The following is a 22,501-nucleotide window of genomic DNA, read 5'->3' on the forward strand; positions in this document are numbered from 1 at the left end:
CGCAATGTTGTCGGTCCAGACCAAAAGATGACAACCCTGGATCACGAAGGGTTGGAAGGAAGGTCTGAAGAGCGCTAAGAGAAATAGCTACATAACTCTAGGAAGTTGATGTGAAGACGTGTTTGGGTCACCCGTCCGAGGAGACCTTGTGCCGCGTTGATAACCAGGATGCACCCCATCCGTGAAGGCTCGCATCTGTGAACAGCTGCATTCGATGAGGGTAGATAAAGACTTTCCCTTTGGAGAGATTTTTCTGATGAGATCACCAGCGAAGGCTGTCGCGAAGTTGATCGCTGATCTGGAGGGACCTGTCCTCCTTCCTCATAATGCGGTATTGGTGAGGTTGGAGAAACTGTTGGAGGGGGCGCGCATGGAACCTTCCCCACTGAAGCATATCGATGACCGAGATGAAGAGACCCATCAGCCTGGCTAGCTGAAGAAGGGAAGCTCTCCTGGCTGGGAGGAAGACCGCTACCAGTCTCTGGATCTTGAGAATTTTGGGCGTGAGGAATGAAGAGGCGGGTTTGATACGCACTGTGTCTATGGTCGCACCAAGATGTTCCATTCGAGTGGCTAGAATCAGAGAACTCTTCTGCAAGTTGACCATGAACCCGTAGTGTCAAAGGATGGTCAGGACGACATCCAGGTCTCGAAGGGTTTGTGTTCTGGAACCGGACCATATCAGGATGTCGTCCAGATATGGGTGGATGTGGATACCTTGTTCCCGAAGAGCCATGATGATGGGTGCCAGAAGGACCTTCAAAAAAACTCTCAGGGCTGTGGCGAGCCCGAAGGGGAAGAGCTTTGTATTGAGTAGTGCTCTGAATGTGCCGTGAACCTGAGAAACCCGTCGATTAAGGTGGATTGATGGGGGCGATGAAGGTATGCTTCGGTCAGGTCGAGGGATGTTAAAGTAATCCCCTGGACGAAGAAAGAGCCTCCTGATGGATCTCAAGGTTTCCATCTTGAAGTGGCGTAGGCGCATGAATCTGTTCCGCGTACCGCAAGTTCAGGATGGCACGCCAGTCCCCGTTCAGCCTTCACTTGGGTACTGTAAAGAAATGTGAGTAGAAACACCGCCAGAAGCGGCTCTGAAGTGGAATGCAGGTTCGATTGCCTGTATACTCAGTAGATGAAGAATGGCTTGTTGTGTTCTCTTTAATTTGTCTGGATTGCATTGAGGAGGGTAGATCCGGAATTTGGATCTTGGAAAGGTTGAAAACTCTAGGAGATAGCCGTGTGAGACAACCTCTTTTGTCCAGCGATTGACATGGTGCATCCTACCCATCGGTGTTGAAAAAAAATTGCAGAGCGACCACCTACTGGAATGTGATTGTAGTCAAGATCTGGGAAGCCGTTCAGGTTGAAAGGGTTTTCCACCTCTATTGTTCTGTCGAGAATTGTTGGGGCCGAAGGAACTGCCAAAGAATCGCGGCGAAAGGATTGTTGTTGTGGTTGAGGTTGTTGAGTAAACCACCTTCTGCCATCTCTGGGAGTTAGATGCAGGAGGTATTATTAGCTGAGATAGAAAAGAAGTGTAAGGTTTGTAGGTGGAGGAGCCCTGATGATCCTGGCCCTAACGGCTCACCCTAGGCATAGATTTCTTGTTTCCCTTGGTCTCCACCAAGACCGCATCCAAATCTTTGAAAAGAGCCTGGATCCATGATAGTCATAAGTAGACACCACTTGCTTAGAGTGGAAGTCTGCGGACCAGGCTCTCAGCCAAGCCTGTCTCCTTACCACTACTCCCAAGGCTAATGCACGTGAAACTAGCAGAAGAGAATCGAAGGTGGAATCTGCCCAGTATGAAACCGCGGTGAGGACCCGCTCTAGGCCCTCCTTTAAACCCTGCGCTTCGGGAGGGATCATTGTTAGAAGCCTCCGAAGCCATAGGATGGAGGCCCGGGCAATAGTGGAAGAAGGGGCCAGGGCCTTGATGGTGAGGGCAAGTCTGTCATGAAGCCTCTTTAGGAAAACGTCAGCCCTGCAGTCTGCGGCATCCCTTAGGGAACCCTCCCCATCCTTGGTGACTAATCCACCAGATTGGAGGGCAACCACAGGTGCATCAATCAGAGGGGTTTTAATGATGTTATGTATGTGCTCAGGTAGTATATATATAGACTCTTGAGCTGTGAAGGGCAGCTCTTGCTAGCCTCCAGATTTACCCATTGCTTTTTTAAGTTCTTTTCAAAGTACTCAGGGAGTGGAAAGGCTTCTGGGACATCCTCCGTCGGGGAAAATTTTAGTGGTCCCTTTAGGGACGCCTTTGACTGTTTTCTTGGAGGATGGGAGGCCCTCCAGGTCCTCAGCACCTGCAGTATCCTGCAGTTCTAATGTGGAAATGGTTTTGGCCATGATTAAGGCTAAATCCTCCTTTCTGAAAAATCTAATGAGTTTTTCTTTGGGCTCCACAATGTCCTCTTCCCCATCAGAGAAATGCTCTGAGGAATGTCCCATTTCCCCTTTGCTGAATTCCTCCTCCCCATACTCATTAAGAGGGTCTCTGTAAGCGGAGGTGGAGGACTGGGGGGGGAGGGGAATTGGAAGAAGAGCTAGACGAGCATCTGCGTCTGTATTCCCTTCTAGAACGGGACCTGCGTCTCCCTCTGCGTCTACTTTCTTTTTTCTTATCATGGAGGGAGATCTCCTCCCTCATTGCAGCCCTGAACATATTCATCAACTGGGGAGCAGGCATACTAGCCCAGGATGCAGGGTCTGCAATGGTGGGAGCAGGTTCACTTTGGGGGCTTCCCTCCCCCATCGGATCCCTCTGATCTTGCCTGAGATGCGAAGATCTACGGGGAGATCGCTGGGACGCCGTCTGGCCGTCCGCTCGCTCCTGAGTCCCACGACGCTCCCCCGTGCCGCCGCCGCTGGCGTGGCTAACACTTAAGAATTGGGAGCGTGCGGGGGAGTGCGGAGCTATACCTTCCGCAGCCCGGATTGGGACGCTGGTGCTCCTGCGCCTCGGCACGACCCGGGAGGGCTCTAGGTGCGATTTCTTGGTGGCAGGGGCTTTGTTCTTTCCGGCCTGCGCCATCTCCTGAGGGGCCACCGAAGCCGCGGCAGCCGCCGCTGCGCTTGATGCGGCAGACGAAGAAGTGGAGGGAACCTCAGCCGAGGTCTTCTGACTGGCGATCTTCTGTTGCCCCCTTCAGACTGCTGCCCGAGTGCCCTCTGCTGCTGTCTTTCCAAAAGACTCAGGCGGGGGTGAGAAGGAGTGGTACCGCCAAGGCACCATGGGCGGCCGATTTTAATCTCGCGGCCCGTTTAGAAAAAAAAAAGGGGATAGCCGTTTAGAAGAGGACCGGAGCCGACAGGAACGATAGGAACACACACACAAAGAAGCGATGAGAATAGAATTAGAGCTGAGAGGGAATAAGGTAGAGAAAATATAAGTTGCTTGGAGCCTCTCACAAGCACTGCGCTCCCTGCTAGGCAGGAACTAATACTGGGGATCTAAGATGGATTCCAGCCTCTACAGGAAGTGACATCATTTAGTCCTGCCTCCCTGAGTATAGGTTGGAAATCACCCATCCAAGATGCCCGAGATCGCCTCCAGGAGAAAGCCTATTTAGTCCTTGTATACATATTTGACAAAGTCCTTCCAGTTTCAAGGGTTTATTGTATTTTGTGTTTTAAATTAAAATTTGTAAGCCACCTTGAGCTACAACTAAAGAGAGTATACCTATTGGAATACATAAACAGGATCTTGTATATTGAAAATGGCACCTTGGGCAAGCTCTCAAATTGTGCCCCCACCCAACTGTCCCGTCCAACTCTGGCTAAACTCCCTCCCCCCGCCCACCCCTGCAAAAAAAAGAGAGGCTTTTGGTACTTTACCTTTAAAATGCTGAGAGTCACTGGGTTGGAGGGGCAGCCGGCCGCTTTCCCTGTTCCTTTGGCCTGCAGGAGAGGCAGCACCGGAACCAAAGAAGCAAAATAAGCAAGGGGACTGGCACAGCACCCCAGGAACATGGTGGTGGCACGAATCGAGGCAATGGGAGTGGCACACAGCTGACAGATATGCAAGCCATGCCACTGGCGCTTGGAAGGACCAGCAATTGCCTTGACTTCTCTCCCTTGCCTTGAGGTGAGAGTCAGTGGCTGCTGAGGGAAAGTTTTGTGCAGCGCTTGGAAAGGGAGCTGCTCGGTTTAGTCCAAAAGAGAGGGGGTGGGGGGAAGGCAAAGCTGGCAATGCCTTCTCTCTTTGCTGCTGCCTGTCTCCTTCCCCGCTTGGCTGGGTCCTCCCTGGTGGGGGAGAAGCGACAGCACAGAAGATGACAGAGCACCCCGCCGCCCCGCCAGGATTCACACCACCACCTCCACCATGTTCCTGGTGCATCGCACCAGTCACCTTATTCACTTTGCTTCTTTGCTCATCAGTGCCAGAAAGGGCAGGGAAGCAGCTGCCTCTGAGATCCAGCATTTTAAAAGTAATGTACCAAGAAGGGGTTTTTTTGGGGGGGGGGGCGATCCAATAGCACCCCTCATGTGACGTTTTAAAGTGGGATCTACGCCATCTGCCCCCTCCCCAGATCCGCTACTAGATGTAAGGGGCTTGCCCTTTTTTGTATGGATAATAGGAGGCTACTTTCATCAGAATTACTCTGCAACCTCATAAACAGGCCCTCTCTGAACTTTGCTGGACCTCCAGAGGTTCCAATGAAAAGGAAAAACTAGGCAGCAGTTTGTAACCCCTGTTATCCACACAGCCCCAAGTCATCTCCTTTTAACAGGTGATTTGTGGCTTAGTGGGTGCACAAGTAGTAAAACAGCATTGGGCTGATTCATATATTACGCTTCTACAAAAGTGCTTAAAGATAGTTTACAATAATACCATCAAACAAAATAACCTGAAGCCAAAACCAGAAACAAACTGGAAAACAGTGAGTTAAAAAAAGCAGAACATATTTTACCTCACATATAGCCTTCCTTTACAGGCCAAATGCCTTTCCACATTACAGAATCCTTTATAAACGTTAAGATATATCCCAACTTATCTTTTCAGAGATGTCACTGTAGAATAGTGGTTCTCAACCCTTTTTTACTTGCATACCCCTTGGCAATTAATTTCCCTAAAATTGTACTACCACATTAGCAAACCCATTGCGTAATTATTTTGCATACCCCCTAAGTGCTCTGGCATGTACCCAGGGGTTATGCGTACCCCAAGTTGGGAACCACTGCTGGTGCCACAGAAGGAAATTACCACCTCCACCCATGACAATGAGGGCCTCCACATGACAAAAGTCTGCAGGATCAGGGCCCCTTGCTGAACGTCTTAACAAGCAAGTGGGCTCATATGGAGAGACGCAGAAGGATCTTTTTAGTTGTAACAAAGCCAGATCATGTCCAGAAACTAATTTCAGGCTGCTCTTAATGGGGCAAATTTATCTACTGCCTGCCATGCTCTTGTTCACATGTATCCAGCAGGTTCTGTAGGATTCCTCTATTACTGATTTGTGCTAGCAGGACATTGGAATGACATCCTGGCCAATGTGAAAATTATACTCGCCGTAATGGCCAGACTCTTCAGATTACAAACCAGTACTTAATGCAAGAGTACATAATTGATGAAATCATACAGAAGCTCTCTGCAGTCATTAGAATTCTACAAGGGGAAGAAAAGTTGTAATGTTTGACTCTGGCCCCTCCCAGAATGCCCAAATGTCTATTTTGGACATCATATCAACATGGGTGCCTCCAAGCTCTGTGATCTTTATACTCCTATTTTTCAGTACATAGTTCATGTAATTCAGGGTTACTTTTATAGGTTGTGCAAATATGATGCCCAAACATGGATTCTGGGTGCCCTGGAGTCATGGCAGAGTAAACTGTAACAAATAGAAGCCATTTTTTTTTAAAAATTAAATGAAGGCAGAAATCCCAAAGATGTAAGATCTCTCAAATGTATACAGTAAAACTTTTTAGGTACTCAGTAACCAGTTATTTAAAAATAAGCAGTTCACCATATCCTGAAACATGAACCTTGATACATTCGATAACTAATCTGGCGTCAAAGGTACATTCCGGCAATGAAATCTATAGGTTAAACCCTTTAAGAATTCTTTTTATTAGTTAATTTATATGTTCTATAACATGGAAAAATTCAGAGAATTTCATATATGGTCACATCAGCGTATTAACCCAAGAAACTGTACTTTTGCAAATTAAAATGAAGGCAGATGTTCAAGATATGACAAATTTATACAAAACAAATATTTGTGTGTGTGTTTATTTTCTAAAATAGCTTTACCTAATAAAAAAAACCTAGAACTCAGAATTCTGTGAATTTAGTTAAACAGTGAGATATAGGTTCATGTTAGTCTTTACATAGATGTATTTTCTTTTGCAGTCTACAACATCTAATAAAAGACTAGAATTCAAATCCTGTCAAATTAGTAAGGTTGATTATGTCATCCATGCCATCAAGGAAGATTGCAAGTTTATCTAGGCTATGATTCCCCCAAAAATATGCTAGGGGACGCTAATATCCAGTAAAATGGGTTGGAGTGTGCACTGAAAAAATTAAGCCAACATGTTGTATGCACCCATCATTCCATTGCCCTCAGAGTGGGGAGGTCCCTTCTGTGGTGCCAATCTTCTATACCAGGGGTCTGCAACCTGTGGCTCTCCAGATGTTCATGGACAACAATTCCCATCAGACCATGCCAGCACGGCCAATTGGCCATGCTGGCAGGGGCTGATGGGATTTGTAGTCCAGGAGTATCTGGAGAGCCGCAGGTTGCAAACCCCTGTAATCTATACAGAAATATATGAGCTGCCAAATGTGATTGCATACACACACACATTCAATGCACAATAAAATTATACAAGCTCTACAAGGCCAAACCACATGACACAGTGATTGGACCCCCAGATGTGTAACTGGGGTTACTAAAAGGAGACATGAAGACACAGCTGATATTGATTGGGGCTATAGCACTGGGGAAGGTATATTTTGTTTGTTTTGTTTTTGAAGTAATTGTCCCATGAAGTGTTTCCTGATTCTATCCCTTTCTTCAACATTAAATTTCAGCAGGGGATGTAGCTCTTATGCAAGCTTTTACTCTTGAAGTTTGACAGCTGACGATTGATTTTTACAGTGTCAGTTAACTGTGCTAGACTGCCGTATTGTAATCATTGTTTGAAATGTGTTTTAAATTGATTCTTCACACTTTGAGAATCTGTATAAAATAAGCCGATATTGAACATTTCTAAGAAATAAAAGAAACAATATCTGATATTAATTCCTCGTAGCAGTGAGTTATTGACTGTTGAAATATAGAATTAAGGTTGTATCACTTCCCTTGTGCGTCAATCAAGATAATTTAACTGGGACAAAACCACGAGATGAAATATACTTTGCCTACTATGTCACTTACATCTTAAATTTAATAAATATTAATAAATAATATTTTAATAATAATATATTTAATATAACAACAACAACAACAACAACAAATCACCAATTTTTAAAAAGTGGCGCTGTGTACATGAACAAAAAGTCTCAAATCCTTCTCCCTCATTAATTCTTTAAAAAGGTATAGGTCAACAGATGAGAGAAGATAACACTAATAATTGTATAATTTTCATTAAGAGAAAGGAATGATAAATTAACCATGAGTCAAGGAACATTAAATTAACAGGGTAAATCAATAAACTAACACAGAGACATTGCTCCTTAGTGAAGAAAAAGAGTCCAGCTTTGGAGAACTAGAACCAGATATAATAGAGGAGATTCTTATTCAGCTCCTATGATATTTATTAGGTGTTGGGAGTTTATTGTTTTAACATTTATATTGCTATTTTTAATGTTTTTATTGATTGTATATTTTTAATGCTGTAACCCGCCCTGAGCCCTACAGGGATAGGGCGGGATATAAATTTAAATAAATAAAATGAGCTGCAAAAACAGCCTCAGTGGGGTGATATGGATTGAGGCTACAGTAATCTGCAGAGTTCATCTCCCTATTCTTCCCCCAGCATTATTTCACCAATGGGAAGGGATTCTCTGTAAGGTCCAAGAGTAGAAAAAAGGAAAGGTGCCTGTATTATGCTGGTTCTCCTCCTCCTACCCCTCAGGACTTAAAGCAGCTGGAACGGATTTTCAAATGAAAACACAGCACAGGAATATGGAAGGGGGACAGTTAGCCTTACCATCCCAGGCATCATAGCCACCTTGTGCGGCTTTCCATTCTTGTGGACCCCTCACCTTTCAATATTGCTTTTTGGGGGCTCAGAAGTAGCTGCTGGTGTAAGGTAGGATGAATCAGCCTTCCTAAAACCTTCCATTCCAAATGGGAATGTGAGTACCATGCCTAAACAATCCAACCTTTGATGGCTCCATATCCTCTTTCCACCCATCTAGTGTTAATTCCTGCCACCTCACCTTTGTCAATATATGGGCAATACAATTAAAAAATAAATACACTTAGTGAGATAGTACCAACTTGATCTAGCAGAAAATAGCAAATCCTGGCTTATTTTGTGGTGAGATTGATTCTTACAAGGTCTTCAAGTGGTATGAAGACAAGGGTTTATTGTCATGCCAGACAGTAGTACCAAAATACATTTGATAATTTCAACTTAATCTGTACCATACTGAAGTTAACCAAAGGTAACAGGCAAATAGAGCTTATTTGGAAGACAAGCAGGAGGCCCCTATGAGCTGCCCTATGCTTTCTAATGCATACAAGGAAAATAAATAACTGAAAGAAGTATCATTTAAAAAAATTCAAAGCAATAACAAAGGAGACAGTAACGGGAGAAGGGGGCGCAAAGAAGCATGTTTATATGCTGATGCAAATTACGATATTACTCTTTTTCCACATCTGCATATTTAGAGGGTCACAAAGAATCATTTTATGCAGACATCAAGAATCTTTGTTCTACTTTCCAGTACAATCACAAATTGCCCACAAGAAATTAATATGACCCTGAGATGCTTTAATGCATGCAGTAGGAATTTGATTCTTTTTTTTTTCCAAACAGATTTTATCTTTAATATATCACATGTTGTGTTCCCTCCTCCCTTTCTTCTTTCTCTCTGGATGCTGGGAAAAAAAGATTCAAAGGATCATCATGCTCTTCAAGTGCTAGATTTCTGAAGTCTTGCATAAGGTTCACAATCCTTATGAAATTGATACATCATGACTTGCAACATCAGCAAGCCAAACTGCTACCCAAATCACTGTTACAGGATGGACTAATTGTGCATGTTTACTTTTAGCCAATCAGTTTCTAAAAAGAGTGAGAACTAAGATATGGAATATAATTTCAAAACACAATCAATTCTAATTGTAGAAAACAGAAAGGGGAGAGCTTGTACTTGAAGACATCCCCCCCCCCCCATCATTTACATCATCTCTTCTTTACAGGGTACACTGGTGCACGCGGATTTCGCTAATGGTTGCTTCAAAGCTCAGGGGGTCAGAAAAGGCCAGAGCAGATATGCAGCCAGCAAAGCAGCTTGTAAGACATGGGAAATAACAGGCCACTGAAAATTCCTGTTAACTTGGCTGGGTCCCAGGAGTACAAATGTAGGAGGAGAAGCCACGGGTGCTGTTTGATGTCCCTTACTTCTTGACCTGGTGTCTTAGCTGGGATATGTCTGGCATTCTTGTCAGAGAGCTTCACCAACGGTTTCTCACAGACAGCCGTTGCAGACTGGGATGCAAACTGAATAACGGTACACAATGGATAACGATAATTTCAAGCTGCAATATGAAGAATGTGCATTTTACCTAAACGATCCAGTAAAACAGGAGATAAAATAGCTTAGACTTCTTGTATTGTTCTCTCTATCTGCAGACTAAGTTTCTTTGCTGGCTGTAGTAGGCCAAATGTGGAGTATCAGCTGCACTGCAGGTAGAAAAAGTAGTGGGACTGATGATCAAAATGACCAGGGGAATACCAGGTGAGAGAAGCCATAACAACGCCAATTCCTGATTTATTAGTCAGTTTAAAAATATGCATTCTTCAGGTTGTAGCAAGGAAACACTAATACAGATAATTATTGTACATGTAGGGCAGGGGTCAGGAACCTTTAAGACCCAAAGAGCCATTTGGACCCATTTTCCACAGAAAAGAAACCACTTGGAGCCGCAAGGGAGTGGGTGGGGACAAGCGACTTGGCTCCGAGGACGCATCAGTGGCGAGGCCCCTTGCGAGGGGAGAGGCATGGCTTGGGCTGTCAGGATGCTGAGCAGTGCTACCACAGGTGGGGGAACTGTAGTGCAGCTTGCTGTGCGTCGGGGCTTTGGAGCGCGTCCAAGAGCCCCGCGGAGTCCAACAAGGGCAGAGGCCGCGGAGCTTGGCCGAAAGGCCCCCCCGGATAGCTCCACACTTCTTCTCGAGGCACCAGCAGGGCTGCAAGCATTGCCTCGGGCTGTCTCTCAGATGCGGCACCTCCTTTCTCTCGCCTCAACCCACATCTGCTTGGAGCCCTGCAAATGATCCCGAGGCGCACTCGTCCGTCCTTGCTGGGAGGTCAGCGGGAAGGGCTGAGCAGGGATAGGGGTTACCTGAGCCTCCTGCTGTGGCCAGTGGGGCTTCCGCGGGGGGGAGGGGGGACCTGCGGAGGAAATGGCGGGTGCCTGCCGGCCTCTTTCCCTTCCCTCCGGGCGGGCGCGCACAGGTGCTGAAGGTTGCCTGCTCGGCTGGATTCTCCTCCCTGCTCTGGCCCCCTCCCCTCTTCGATCTGGAGTACCGCCAGGTAGCTGAGGGGTGGGCTGGTGGTGGAGGAGAGGGAGGTGCCCCAGAAGCAGTGGCAGCGGCAGCGGCGGCAGCAGCAGCAGCACTTTGCCATGTGAAGGACCAGGCTGGGCCGAGGAGTCTCCGCCTCCCAGCCTGCCTCCACTCCCATTTTTTTTGCTGCCTTTCCTTGGCCACACCTTTTGCCAGAGTCTGAGCGCGGAGCAGACCCACCAGGAACCTCTCTTTTTCTGCCCGCCCCCTCGGCGGCATGCTGAGGGAGAGGTGTCTTCCCCCTCCCTTCCTTCTGCACAACCAGGCACTGCTCTCCAGGCCGCCCCAGGAGCCAGTTGTGGGGCTTGGCGTTGGCCACGCTGGGGACGCGCAGCTGCCTCTCTCCCTGGCCCCCTCGCGTTGAGCAGCTAGCCGCTAGCAGCTAGGGTCCCAAGGAGCCATAGAACAAGAACAAAAGAGCCGCATGCGGCTCGAGAGCCGCATGTTCCCGACCCCTGATGTAGGGTATGAATCATATACCCCAGTCCTTTATCAAATGAAGAGAGACACTGTCAGATTTGACTACAGATTCTAGCTAAGCATTCTCACATAAATTCTCGTAATTATGACTTTACCACAGCAAGTGAGAATGTGACAAGCCGAAATAAAAAGACTAGATCGGGAACTTCCCAACACAAAGTTTCCTTCAATATAATTATACATTAAATCATGAAACAAGACAAGATAGCAATGAACTGGGACACAGGTACATGATTCAGGTCTGTCTACTCCAGTGACAAAGCAAATAACATTCACTCAGGTCCCAATGTGCTTACCACCCTTAAGAGGAAAGGCCTTGGTGTAATGGGAGAGCACATACTTCGTGTGCAGAAGAGCCGAGGTTCAGTTTCTGGCATCTCCAATGAAAGAAAAAGGTGTTGGGAAAGGCCCCTCTCCATCCAAAATCTGATGCTAGTCAGAACAAGCAATACTGATGGGGACCAGGGTTTGGACCTGATATGAGGCAACTTCATATGTTCATCTATTTATTGCTGAATCTGGTCCATACGTGAATCAACAAAGAATGGGGCCAGGTTCACGCAGGAGAAGTTCTTGTGCAGATCTGGGGGTTGCAGAAATACATGACCCCCCAGAGGGTTAAATTTTCCCCAAACAAAGGGTCATTGCTTGCCTAGTGACTGGGAAGTGGAGGAGGGACAGGAGCCAGTCAGAGCTTCTGGAGAGCCCTTTGTTGATGCCAACTCTGCAGGGGTTGGGGAGGGGAAGAGTGGGATCCACTACTGCTCCCCGACCGCTGATAACCCTACTACTGCCATCTCTCCTCTGTAGATGGGGAAAGAAGTGCAAGGGCTGCTTCCTTGGCACATCCCTTCACTGCCAACACCAGCACTGCCACTACGACACAGTGGAATCTAATCGGGGAGCTGTGGACTCTAATCTGGAAAACCAGGTTTGATTCCCCAATCCTCTACATGAGCAGTATCATGCCCTGCATCACCAGGTACCCTGACCACTTCTGCCAAACATATCTGAAGGCCTTTCATGGAACCTCAGAGGGGGCCATTGCTGGGGTACTTTCCCCAGGATGCCCCTTCCAGCTGCTCCTTAGCCCTGGGATGGGCTTCAGCTAGCTAGCTTTCTCCTCTCTGACTTTCCAGACACTTGACCTTATATCCTCTCCCCCACCCCCGTGACCTGGCTCTCCCTGTGGGCTGTGATCTTTAAAGCCCTTCTCCCTGCCCCCTCCACTCTTTTGCTTCTGTGAATGATAGGCAGGATTGGCTACTGGGCCATGTGGCTTCCTTCCAGCTATCCAGAAAATAACCTGCTCTGGTTGGACTGTGCTCCAGCGGGCCAGTCCTTGACTGGACCTGCTTCTTCTGCTGGGCCCCTCCCAGATGCACCAGGAGATTGCTTCTACCTGCTGTCCCTTGGCCATCCCAGCTCCAGTGGGCCATCTCTGGGCTGGGCCGGCTGCTGCATCACTTCTTCCAGGCCTCTTCTAGTTCTGCCACAGCCACCTCCCTGTCTTCCTCCACTGCTGCTGCTGATGGCCCCACTACCTCTGCCTCTTGTCTGAAGGTAGGTGGACAAGGGAGGAGGATCTAGCCCCACTGCCAGTAAGCCAGGTGGGAAGAACAGAAGCAAACAGGCTGGCCAGTGAGTTGCTGTCCCAGTGGGCAAGTGGATGGGATCAGATTTCCCCTTTTGGGAGTATCTCAAGTCTCCTGGTTGTGTATGTTTACTGTGACTCTACTGAGGGATGGGAAGTCACTTTGTGAAGCTGCAATGAGTTTAGTGGTCCACATTAAGGCTGGCCCAGATAGAAGAAGTGTGCAAGTTCAAGCTCTTGTGGTGCTCCTGGAATGAAACACAGATGGCTACCTATTCTGTTAGTACGGTGAATCTGGACTTCATTTTATGGTTCAGGAAATCTGTCCCCTGAGTAACATCTGAGAGATGAACTGCTAAAAGTCCTAATCTTAATTTATTTATTTTATTTTATTCGGGGGGGCTCTGGGCGGTGTAAATCCACATAAAGGAGTCTAATCGCTGGTAAGTAAAATCAATACAATAAATGGAAGGAAGAACAATATTAGCCTTAGCATTATACCTTTTGTGTTATATTAATCTGCCCCTGTGAGCCACTCTTGTGAGCCACAGAAATTCGCCTTCTCTCCTTTAATTGGAGCATATAATTTACAGCTTTCTTTGTAGCTTTTATGAAAGTCATTTTTAGCTGTCCCGTGTGAGTTGCTAACATCTGCACTGATGAAGAAATTGTAAAAAGAAAGTGCATCTCACAAAGGATTACAACTATCAGATTTTTAAAAGAGCAGTTATATATTATAATTTGATGTGCTGATAGTTTTTGAAGTAGAGTCCAATGTAAACTTCAAAAGATAATGAATGTTTCATTACCATGCAGCTGACAGAAAAAGTTCAAAATTAGGACACTTAGACTATATATAACCACTTAAACTGCCTCGGCCATATTTAAAGACTACAGTTGTATTTCCTGATTGGTTATGAATTGTCCTTTTCGGCTTTGCAGTATTTAGGGATGTTGGTGAGAACTGCTTGCACATCAAGAGCTAGCAAGAAGGTCACCAGGGGATTTCTTATGGATGCTTTAAACTAACATCATCCTTAAAACCCCATTTCCTCTGCCCCATTACAGTGTCTCAACCTTCTGATCTATAAAATAAATACTTAATTTTTCTCTAGCTCAGCATCCTGTATGTGGGAATTCTTTTTGGTATGGACTTCAACTGTGGGTGGGCTTGTCATGAAACAGTGCCAAATAAAGGACTAAATCCTGACAAGAGAGACTAAAAATCCGATGAACACAGCTACTTTAGTTTGAAGAAGGAGATATGGAAGAGCAGAGGTTTGCATTCCTAGGGTCCCAGAGTTTGTCCTTGGTAACTCCCATGACAAGGCTCACAGATATCAGGGCTGGGAAAGATCCTTATAAGTTTTCCACAGCAGAGGGAAGCAGATTTGGTGAAGCAATTTCCCATGAGAAAGTGGTAGAAAAGTAAATAGTTAAATAGGCCCTTCCCCCTCTGCTCTCCCCCTTTAAGCACCAACTACCAGCGTGTGTGCTTTGTTGACAAACCACACTGTCAGGTTAAAAAAAAACTGCTTCAGTAGGCAATAATTTAGCTTCAGTAGGCAATGAAGTGAGCATCATCAAAAGGACTTTTCTGATCTTATTCCTGTATTATATAGAGGACCCACTGACCTGCAAGGTTGAGACATGAAGTTGCATGATGTGGTTCTGTCACTGGAAGAGGACAGAGTTTTGACCACATTGCTGTCATGACCAGGTCTGCAGATAATCCAGCAAGAGAGGTAAAGATAGAAAACACAAGACAAATTCCTGGAGATGTATCATAGTGAAGAACTAGCCAAAGATCAGAGCTATAAGGAATGTTCTCCACCAAGTGATGTTTCCTTGCTGTGTTTCTGCTCCTCTATGCATGTGTGCAAGCAGAGGCAGTAGGTGTGTTGCCTTGCTATTTATTCATGCACACTACCAACAGGTTCTTCCATAGGCAGTACTAATGGCAGTTCTCTAGAGACTTGTGACCTAACAGGCCCACCTGAGGATCCCAGCCCTTGGACTGAAAACTGCTGATATAGAGAGTTGCTACTAAAGGAACAGATGGAAATTGAAAGAGGTGTTACTTGAAGTTTGTACTCTCTCTTCCTTACCCCCTGCTGCTTCCTGAGTAATGTACAACTGACTTGCAGAACAGTACCAGGAGTGAAGGGAATGTACATGTCTAAAGACATACAAAGAGGAGAGATTGAAACTCAACCTATTCATAATGGCAACAAAGAGTGAGCCGCCATTGCTGCCCGAGAAGGGCAAGGGAAAGAGGCCCCACTGCGCCTGCACTTAGTAGGGCAGAAATCAGGTGGCAGCCATACCCTTCATGGGCAGCAGTGTCACAACGCCAGCTGGCATTATGGTGCCAGTGGGAGGGGCTGTAGGGAGCCATATAGGCTTCGCCCGGCCAGGCCCCTCCTTCTGGATTGGAGTGAAAACAAGTTTCCCACCCACCTCTCCCCTTTTTGGACAATGTTAATGCATGAATCTACTGTCATAGCCAATACTGGTGGTTGGTGCATGGGAACTGATCTGATGGTGAGGGGAGCTGCAGAGCTAACCCTCTTTGGCAGAACCTCCTTAAGAGGTTTGGGGTGGAGCAAGTCATAGGTCAGGATGCCCAGGCGTGGGCTACTGTAGCTTGTGCCCCTCAGCGCTAAAATTGTTTTTCAGAGAGTGGTCTGCCGCTCAGTTGAGTTCCACTATCACTGTGCTGCGCAAAACGAATATCCAGAAAGTGGCCTACTGCCCAGCTGGGTTCCACAGTTGCTGTGCATGGTTAACATTTTCCTCCAACAGGTGGGTAGGAGGAAGGTTTCACTGGGGGACAGCACTTGGGCTTCCCAGTGTACAGATCAGCTCCCATGCTGCACTTCATGCTTCTTTTCCTCCTCTGTCAATAAATGGTTTGGCTATGGCCAAAATATTTTACCCAACTGACAAGAGTGTTGTGTCCCTGGGCGCACATAGACCTGTGTGCCGGCACCAGCTCCTGTGTGCCAGAACCAGTAGACCTGGACGCCACTGTAGGCTCCAAGCAGTAGACCTGGACGCCGGTGCGAGCTCCAGGCAGTAGACCTGGGCAACTGCGGGGGGGGGGGGGGGGTTCAGATTTTTGTCCCTGGGCGCCATTTTTCCTAGATACGCCTCTGTGTGTTGTTATTTTGGTTATAGGACTCTGAGCAATATTGGTCCTGCCCTTGGGTGGCAAAGAAAGAAACAAATAGGTCAAGATGAATGTAGGAACTGAAGAGAATCGGCAACTCATGTGTGACTGTTACACAGAACAAAATGTATGCCATAATGTATGTATCATTACATATTATATATAAATGGGTGGAAAAGTAGCCCCATGTTCCTCTTAAGTGAGAAAAAGCTGCTTCCTATACAGGAAATAAGAAGCAAACAAGAGGTGAGAGAGGAACATTTTCCCTTCTGATGCTTCCTCTGTATAAACTGTGTCTGCCCAGGACAACCTGGGTTTAGAATGAAGTTACATGAAGGAGGAAATCAACTGGGGGGTAATTTGAATGGAGAAACAGTGGACAGATAAAAGTTTTAAGTACCACACTGTCACCTTCTTTTGTCTTCATGAGAAATGTCTTTCCCTCATTTGAATACATAATCGATCCATTTCAGTCCAGATTCAGGTGTGGCTTTGGATGAGAATAGCCCTGGTTGCCCTATCCAATGATCTTTGCTCAGAGGATGTGTCTGCTGATTCTCCTGGGCCTGTCAGCAACTTTCAGTCTCCCGCCTACCATAGTGTCCTTCTGGAGAGACTGACTAAGCTGAGAACATATGCTAAGGAGAGTAACATGCTTCAGTGGCTCTTCTCTTACATGGCTGAACAGTTCTACAAGGTGTTGCTGTGGAACTGCTGCATAGCTTCATGGCATTTATACTATGAGATCTGCAGGGATCTATCTTTAACCTCATGGAACTACTGGGAGAGAATGTCTGGGAATTTGGAGTGAGATGCCACCTGTATGAGGATAATGGAAAACTCTCTTGCTGAGCTACAGAGATCTGTGGAAGTCCTAAATAGGTGCATGGAACAGGTAACAGGATAGTTGATGGTCAATAAATGGAAGCTCAGTGCAGATGACACTGAGGTAAAAAAGTAACCCAAGCACTGAAAGTGCTGTTCTTACCATTAAGGCCCTAAATGGACCAGGAGTACTTGAATGACTGTCTCCTCCCACATTATCCAGCCTGCAGTTAACATCTTGTTCTCAAGCCTGTTGCCTGTGTCCCTCCCGCCCCCCCCCTTTACAGAAGTAAAGCATGTAGAACCCAGAAACATGGCATTTCAATGGTGACACCTTACCTTTGTAATGCCATTTCTCTTGAGGCTCACCTAATGCTTGCTTTCCTTTCCTTTAGGCATCAAACCAAAACATTTCTCTTTATTCAACCTTTTAAAAAAAGACTTTCCATCTATTTATATTGCTTTATGGTCTGCTCCTAGCCTCAGGACTGGTTTGATAATATCATTTTCGGTTTGCTGATGCTTTGCATAGCTTTATGCACTTTTAGTGATTGTTTCTGTTTTTCTAATTGGCTAGGACTGTTTTATTATGCTTTCAGTGTTGTAATTTGTTTTCATCGCTGTAAGTTTTATTCTGTTTTGTTTTATAAACTTCTCCTAGCAGGTTTGGAGAGGAAGATACAAATTTTCTAAGCAGGATAAATAAATAAATAAATAAATAAATAAGTAAGTAAGTAAGTAAGTAAGTAAGTAAGTAAGTAAGTAAGTAAGTAAGTAAGTAAGTAAGTAAGTAAGTAAGTAAAAACAATAGATCTAGGATAATGAAAATGAAACCTTTGATGGCATATAGAGCAATTAAAGCAATAGATCTAAATTGATTGCAACGCAAACATTTCAGTTTAACAGGTTGTAGGACATCCTGACTTTCAAAAGAGATCCACAGAAACAGTACCCAGAAGTGCCTCTTTCTAGACTTGTATGACACCATTTTTCCAATTAATATTATAGCGAGGTAAAAGTAACTTACCGTGCAATCCAGATTGTGGAGGTGGGGGGGGGCACTCTCTGACAGCTAGAGATGGCTCTGCAAAGGTTCCACTGCCTCCAATGGAACTTTGAGCAGCGTAGCAAGCAACGGGGCAAAAAAACAAAAACAAAAAAACCCTTGCTGCCTGCCAAAATGCTTCATAAGAAATAATGACTTATGCCACGTGTTATCATTCCTATCCTGTGGATAACTCAAATTGCCATCTGGGAATCTAGATGATTAATTTCTTTGGTAGGCTATAAAAATCACTAAACTAAGCTGAAGGTAGTAACTAGTTTAAAAAACTATGAATTAATGAGATAACCTCTGAATGCACCATTGCTTTCAGGAATAAAGTTGTTAGTTAAACATAAACATCTGGGAAGTCATAATGAATTCACTATGCATAAACCTACTGACCTGTACATACAGCTTCAATTTATTACAAGAAATTACTACAAAGAAATTAAACACAATAACAAGTGAAACAATTAAAAACATGGTTTTCTTGTACTTGAACCCATTTTTACCTCCTCCAACTATAAAAGACAGAAACACCTGGAAAGCACCTGAAAACATGTTCTCTAGGTATGGTTTGATGAGAGATACATTGTGTAGCACAGAAAGCACTTTGCAGCTTATTTATTTGGAAATTCTTGAGGTTTTTGTGTTCGCAGAGGAAAAAAATTAAAGATCTTTAGTGTTTGGCGAAATAAGCTAGATATGTTTCTACACAATCAGAGGTTAGAATCATGCTCTTGCATTTTAGAAAATTATAAAGAGTACTAATCACTAATATTTTTCCTTGTGCACAAGTATTAATATTCAGCTGATATTGTCAGATAATGAAGCTCAGAACTAATAGCTTATCATTTGTTCAGGTCCACCAAATTAAAATGGTATTTATCCTTTCTTCCATCCGTGTGACATCTTCCTCTTCTACACAGTTCTGGACAGCCTATTCTTACCTAGATCATTCTAAATCCAACTAACAGAGTTACATAAGGTTTAAGAGCCAGCTACTGTTGACATACAGCAGTTATTTGCTACAGTGTAGAACTACTGGACTTTTGTGAAGTAGTGGAAGTGGAAAAGAAGGGAACAGTTCTTCCCAATTCTTATATTTCCTATTCATCTGGAGAGAAATACTGGTACTTTCTTTTTCATTGTGCACCATGGCTATGCTCTATGTGCAGTCTTTAAAAAAAAAGAAAAGAAAAACTGGGAGAAAACATACAACCGTGTAACATTTTGCAAGACATTCATACTAGGTCATTCCTCTCCACCTGACTACTCAAAAACCCAATTCGCATCATTTCCTCGCGGAACTGGGTATCTTATTTTCCTATATGTTTTTCTCTTCTTACACCAGCCTTATTACTGCCAAAAGCAAGTTAAAATTCACAAGAAGTAGAAGAAAACAGAACATTCACATTACATAAGCTATACATTCTTTGAATTGACTTTGATGCAGTTTAATAAGATGTAGTTCTTTCCTTTTCTTATATATTGTATATATAATTAAATGTGGAACATCTGGAATTGTGAGTAGTGGAACTAGAGTCGGTGAGAAAAGAAGATGGTTGATTCTGAACCCAAATGCCCAACAGCATTTGAGCAGTATTACAGCCCCCCCACCCTCTAAAAATAACTCTGGCTGTTAGATTGAGAAAAGGATCTTGGATATACAGAAGCCATTTGTACATGTGAATCTCCATCATCCAAGGAATATATATTGTCTATTTTTGTATGCATGGAGCCCGAGCTGAATCATATTATTAAGTGTACGTGTAGGCATACAGTAAAGTACTTTTTAAAATAGAACAGGCTCTTGACAGTCATGGCAAGTAACAATAAACTACTTAAATATTAACAAATACCAAAATGTAAACGATCTGAAATACTACATGTGAAACATACAAAATCTATTGAGAATTTTGCCCTGAACCTGCCTTAACTTGTTTTGCTTTTAAAAGAAACCAGATCACAGCAAGCCATCATTATTTTATTTATCTCCTTATTATAAATCTGCTTAAATGAATCATTCCTCTTTCCATACACGTGAAAGACCAAAACTTTGAAGGGACTATCTATTTGTAGCTACTCATCAAACCATGTAAAATGAAACTATTGAATTAAAGCAAATATGAGTGAAAAGCAACTTGTACTGAATTTTTTTTTCAGAGAACAGAAATCTCGCTACTATACTTTGAACATGTTGCTACTATAGGTTTCAAATATGTTTGATAACATATTTTCCCTTTCATCTGAAAAGCAGGGAACTCCTGCAGAAAACTGCCAATAGCAGTATAATTGCAAGCCAAAAGCAAGAGTCGATATACTTGAGCCCAAAGGCGGTATTGCTTTACTGCTGAAGCCAGCAACTTCCTTTGTTGAAGACAGGCAGAGAGAAGCAACATATAAGGAAGTATTTCAATTTTACATCTCAAATTAGAGTTGAGAAAGAAATGAAAAAAGCCCTGTAGATTTCAAAAGCTGTGATTCAGCAAAACAGAGAAGTTGTTCTGCTTCACGATCTTTTTTTTGCTCAGAACCCATAAGCTATTTTTCCCCAATTGAAACTATGCTGTATTGAAAATGGAAGATAGACAAAGAGACCATTTCAAATTCTGAGAAATATAAAGTTATTCTATAGAATGTATTGTCAAAGGCTTCCATTGCTGCAATCAACTGGCTGTTGTGGGTTTTCCAGGCTTTATAGTCATGGTAGTTTTGGTTCCATGACTGTGCCACAGAGAGAAACACATCTTACCGGGACATGCCTCTGAAGATGCCAGCCACTGATGGGGAGTAAAAATTACGAGTCCATGGCCACACAGCCTGGAAAACCTACAACAGCCAGTTTATTCCATTCGATTAATGTATTCTCGGTAATAATTCATGAGAAAAGGAAAGCTTCCTTTTGAAATGGGCAGGCCTTCTTATTTAGGGTTACCAATGTCTGATTTTAAAAGAAATTGTCATTTAGGTATGGTGTCCTTGAAAAGAATAAGGGAAAGAGAAGCCTGGAAAACTCTGGCAAGCCAGGAGGGGAATCCAACAGACCGTGGGGAGAACTTGGCAGGATGTGGCATTTATTGGCTCATTTCTAGCTACCAGGAAGTACATGGCTTTGTCAAACCACTGAACCGGCTGGTATGCACCAAACTCATAATTCACTTGCTATACCAGTCCTAGATGTTTTCACCCAGTTGGGAGGGCAGGAATAATTATTTGATTTCAGTTCACTTTCTCTTAAAAGTAAAATATCACATACTTTAAATCACTTAATCCCTCCATTTAGAAAAGGCTATTTGATTATGGTATATGTTAAAGGTCATTGTTCACCATGAGAAAGGTGGACTAGAAAATGAATGAACAAATAAATAATTATGAAAACAATGTAAGTATCTAATACCAGACAGGCACAAACTCTTAAGTTGATAGCAAATGTAAGACAGCAAAACGGCTTAGCTCTTTTACCATTTATTCCCAGCATTCAGAAATCTAAAATGTTCAGTTAACTTGGCTAGGATATAAATAACCGTGAAAGGAGCTTCTTGACCACCAGATTAAATAACAAAAGAAGTACCATGTAAGTGGAGTTGATTCATTAGTGATAATTAGAACAGCGTAGGAAGCAAAGTAATTTTTAGACTAAGGATAAGTAGAAACATCTTCTGAGGCCTGAAGAGACTGTTTTTGATTTTAGTATTTACTTGTTTTTCTGTCATTTAACAGGGTGGATTTTTAGCGATGAAAATACCGAAGAAAACACAAAGGAAAGAATTACAACGATGCTAGAGGAAGCTTTAATCCTAAATATCTGAAAAGTATATATAAGGAAACAATTCACTATGCAGCAATACAAGTGCACCCGACCCTTGTCAGCCGAACAAAACCAAAGGGATTTTAGAAAAAGGCTGTCAGACATACTGTGCAATCCTAAACAGTGTTACACCCTTCTAAATCAACTGCATTCAACAGATTTAGAAGGATGTGACTCTGCTTAAGGCTGCACTGTTAATAAATGATCAGCGGAGTAGACTACAGATGTAAAGCTGAGATCTGCTTTTCTGTTTCTACCGAACAGTAGTCACAGAGTTTTAGGAGAAGCAAGTTAGAAAGGTAGATGAGTGGAAGGAGGGAGAATTGATAGTGACAGGAGATTTTGAAAAACTGCATAGAAAGCAAGTGATGCACATCTTCCTGAGGTGTTCCAGCCCTGGATAATAAATAAATGACATGTAGTCAAGATCGAGAGATTATACATCCCACTCACGCCACCATAACTCATATAATCGATTACGTTTTTGTCTCTTTGCGTATTATTTCAAATATAAAAACTTGAAGATTGGCAGGATATGTGCTTTTCCCCACATTCATGAACACTGGATGGACTTAGAAACGAGGGAATGGGGTGGGGGGGGGGAGTTGCTGAAGACAGAAACACAATTGACTACAAAACATAAAAACTGAAGGTAAATTAAATCATACCACTTAAAGAATGGGCCAGGTTCAAAGAGAGGGGCAAGCCTTTGGCTAAGAAAGAAAAGATTGGACTGGATCAGATCAAAAGTGAGAGGTACTTCCATTTGCACAATGGTTTGTTTGTGTGTCTGTGTGTATCAGTGATTCTGGGATTTCATAC

The 22,501-nt window shown here is 44.0% G+C and overlaps 1 protein-coding gene across 3 annotated transcripts in view; it reads right to left on the bottom strand.

Moving 5' to 3' along the window:
- RNLS (renalase, FAD dependent amine oxidase) overlaps nt 1-22,501 on the bottom strand; it is a 124,316-nt gene that overhangs the window by 81,124 nt on the left and 20,691 nt on the right. The window lies entirely within an intron of this gene.

The sequence above is a fragment of the Sphaerodactylus townsendi genome, linkage group LG08 (assembly GCF_021028975.2).
Source record: "Sphaerodactylus townsendi isolate TG3544 linkage group LG08, MPM_Stown_v2.3, whole genome shotgun sequence".
NCBI lineage: Eukaryota > Metazoa > Chordata > Lepidosauria > Squamata > Sphaerodactylidae > Sphaerodactylus > Sphaerodactylus townsendi.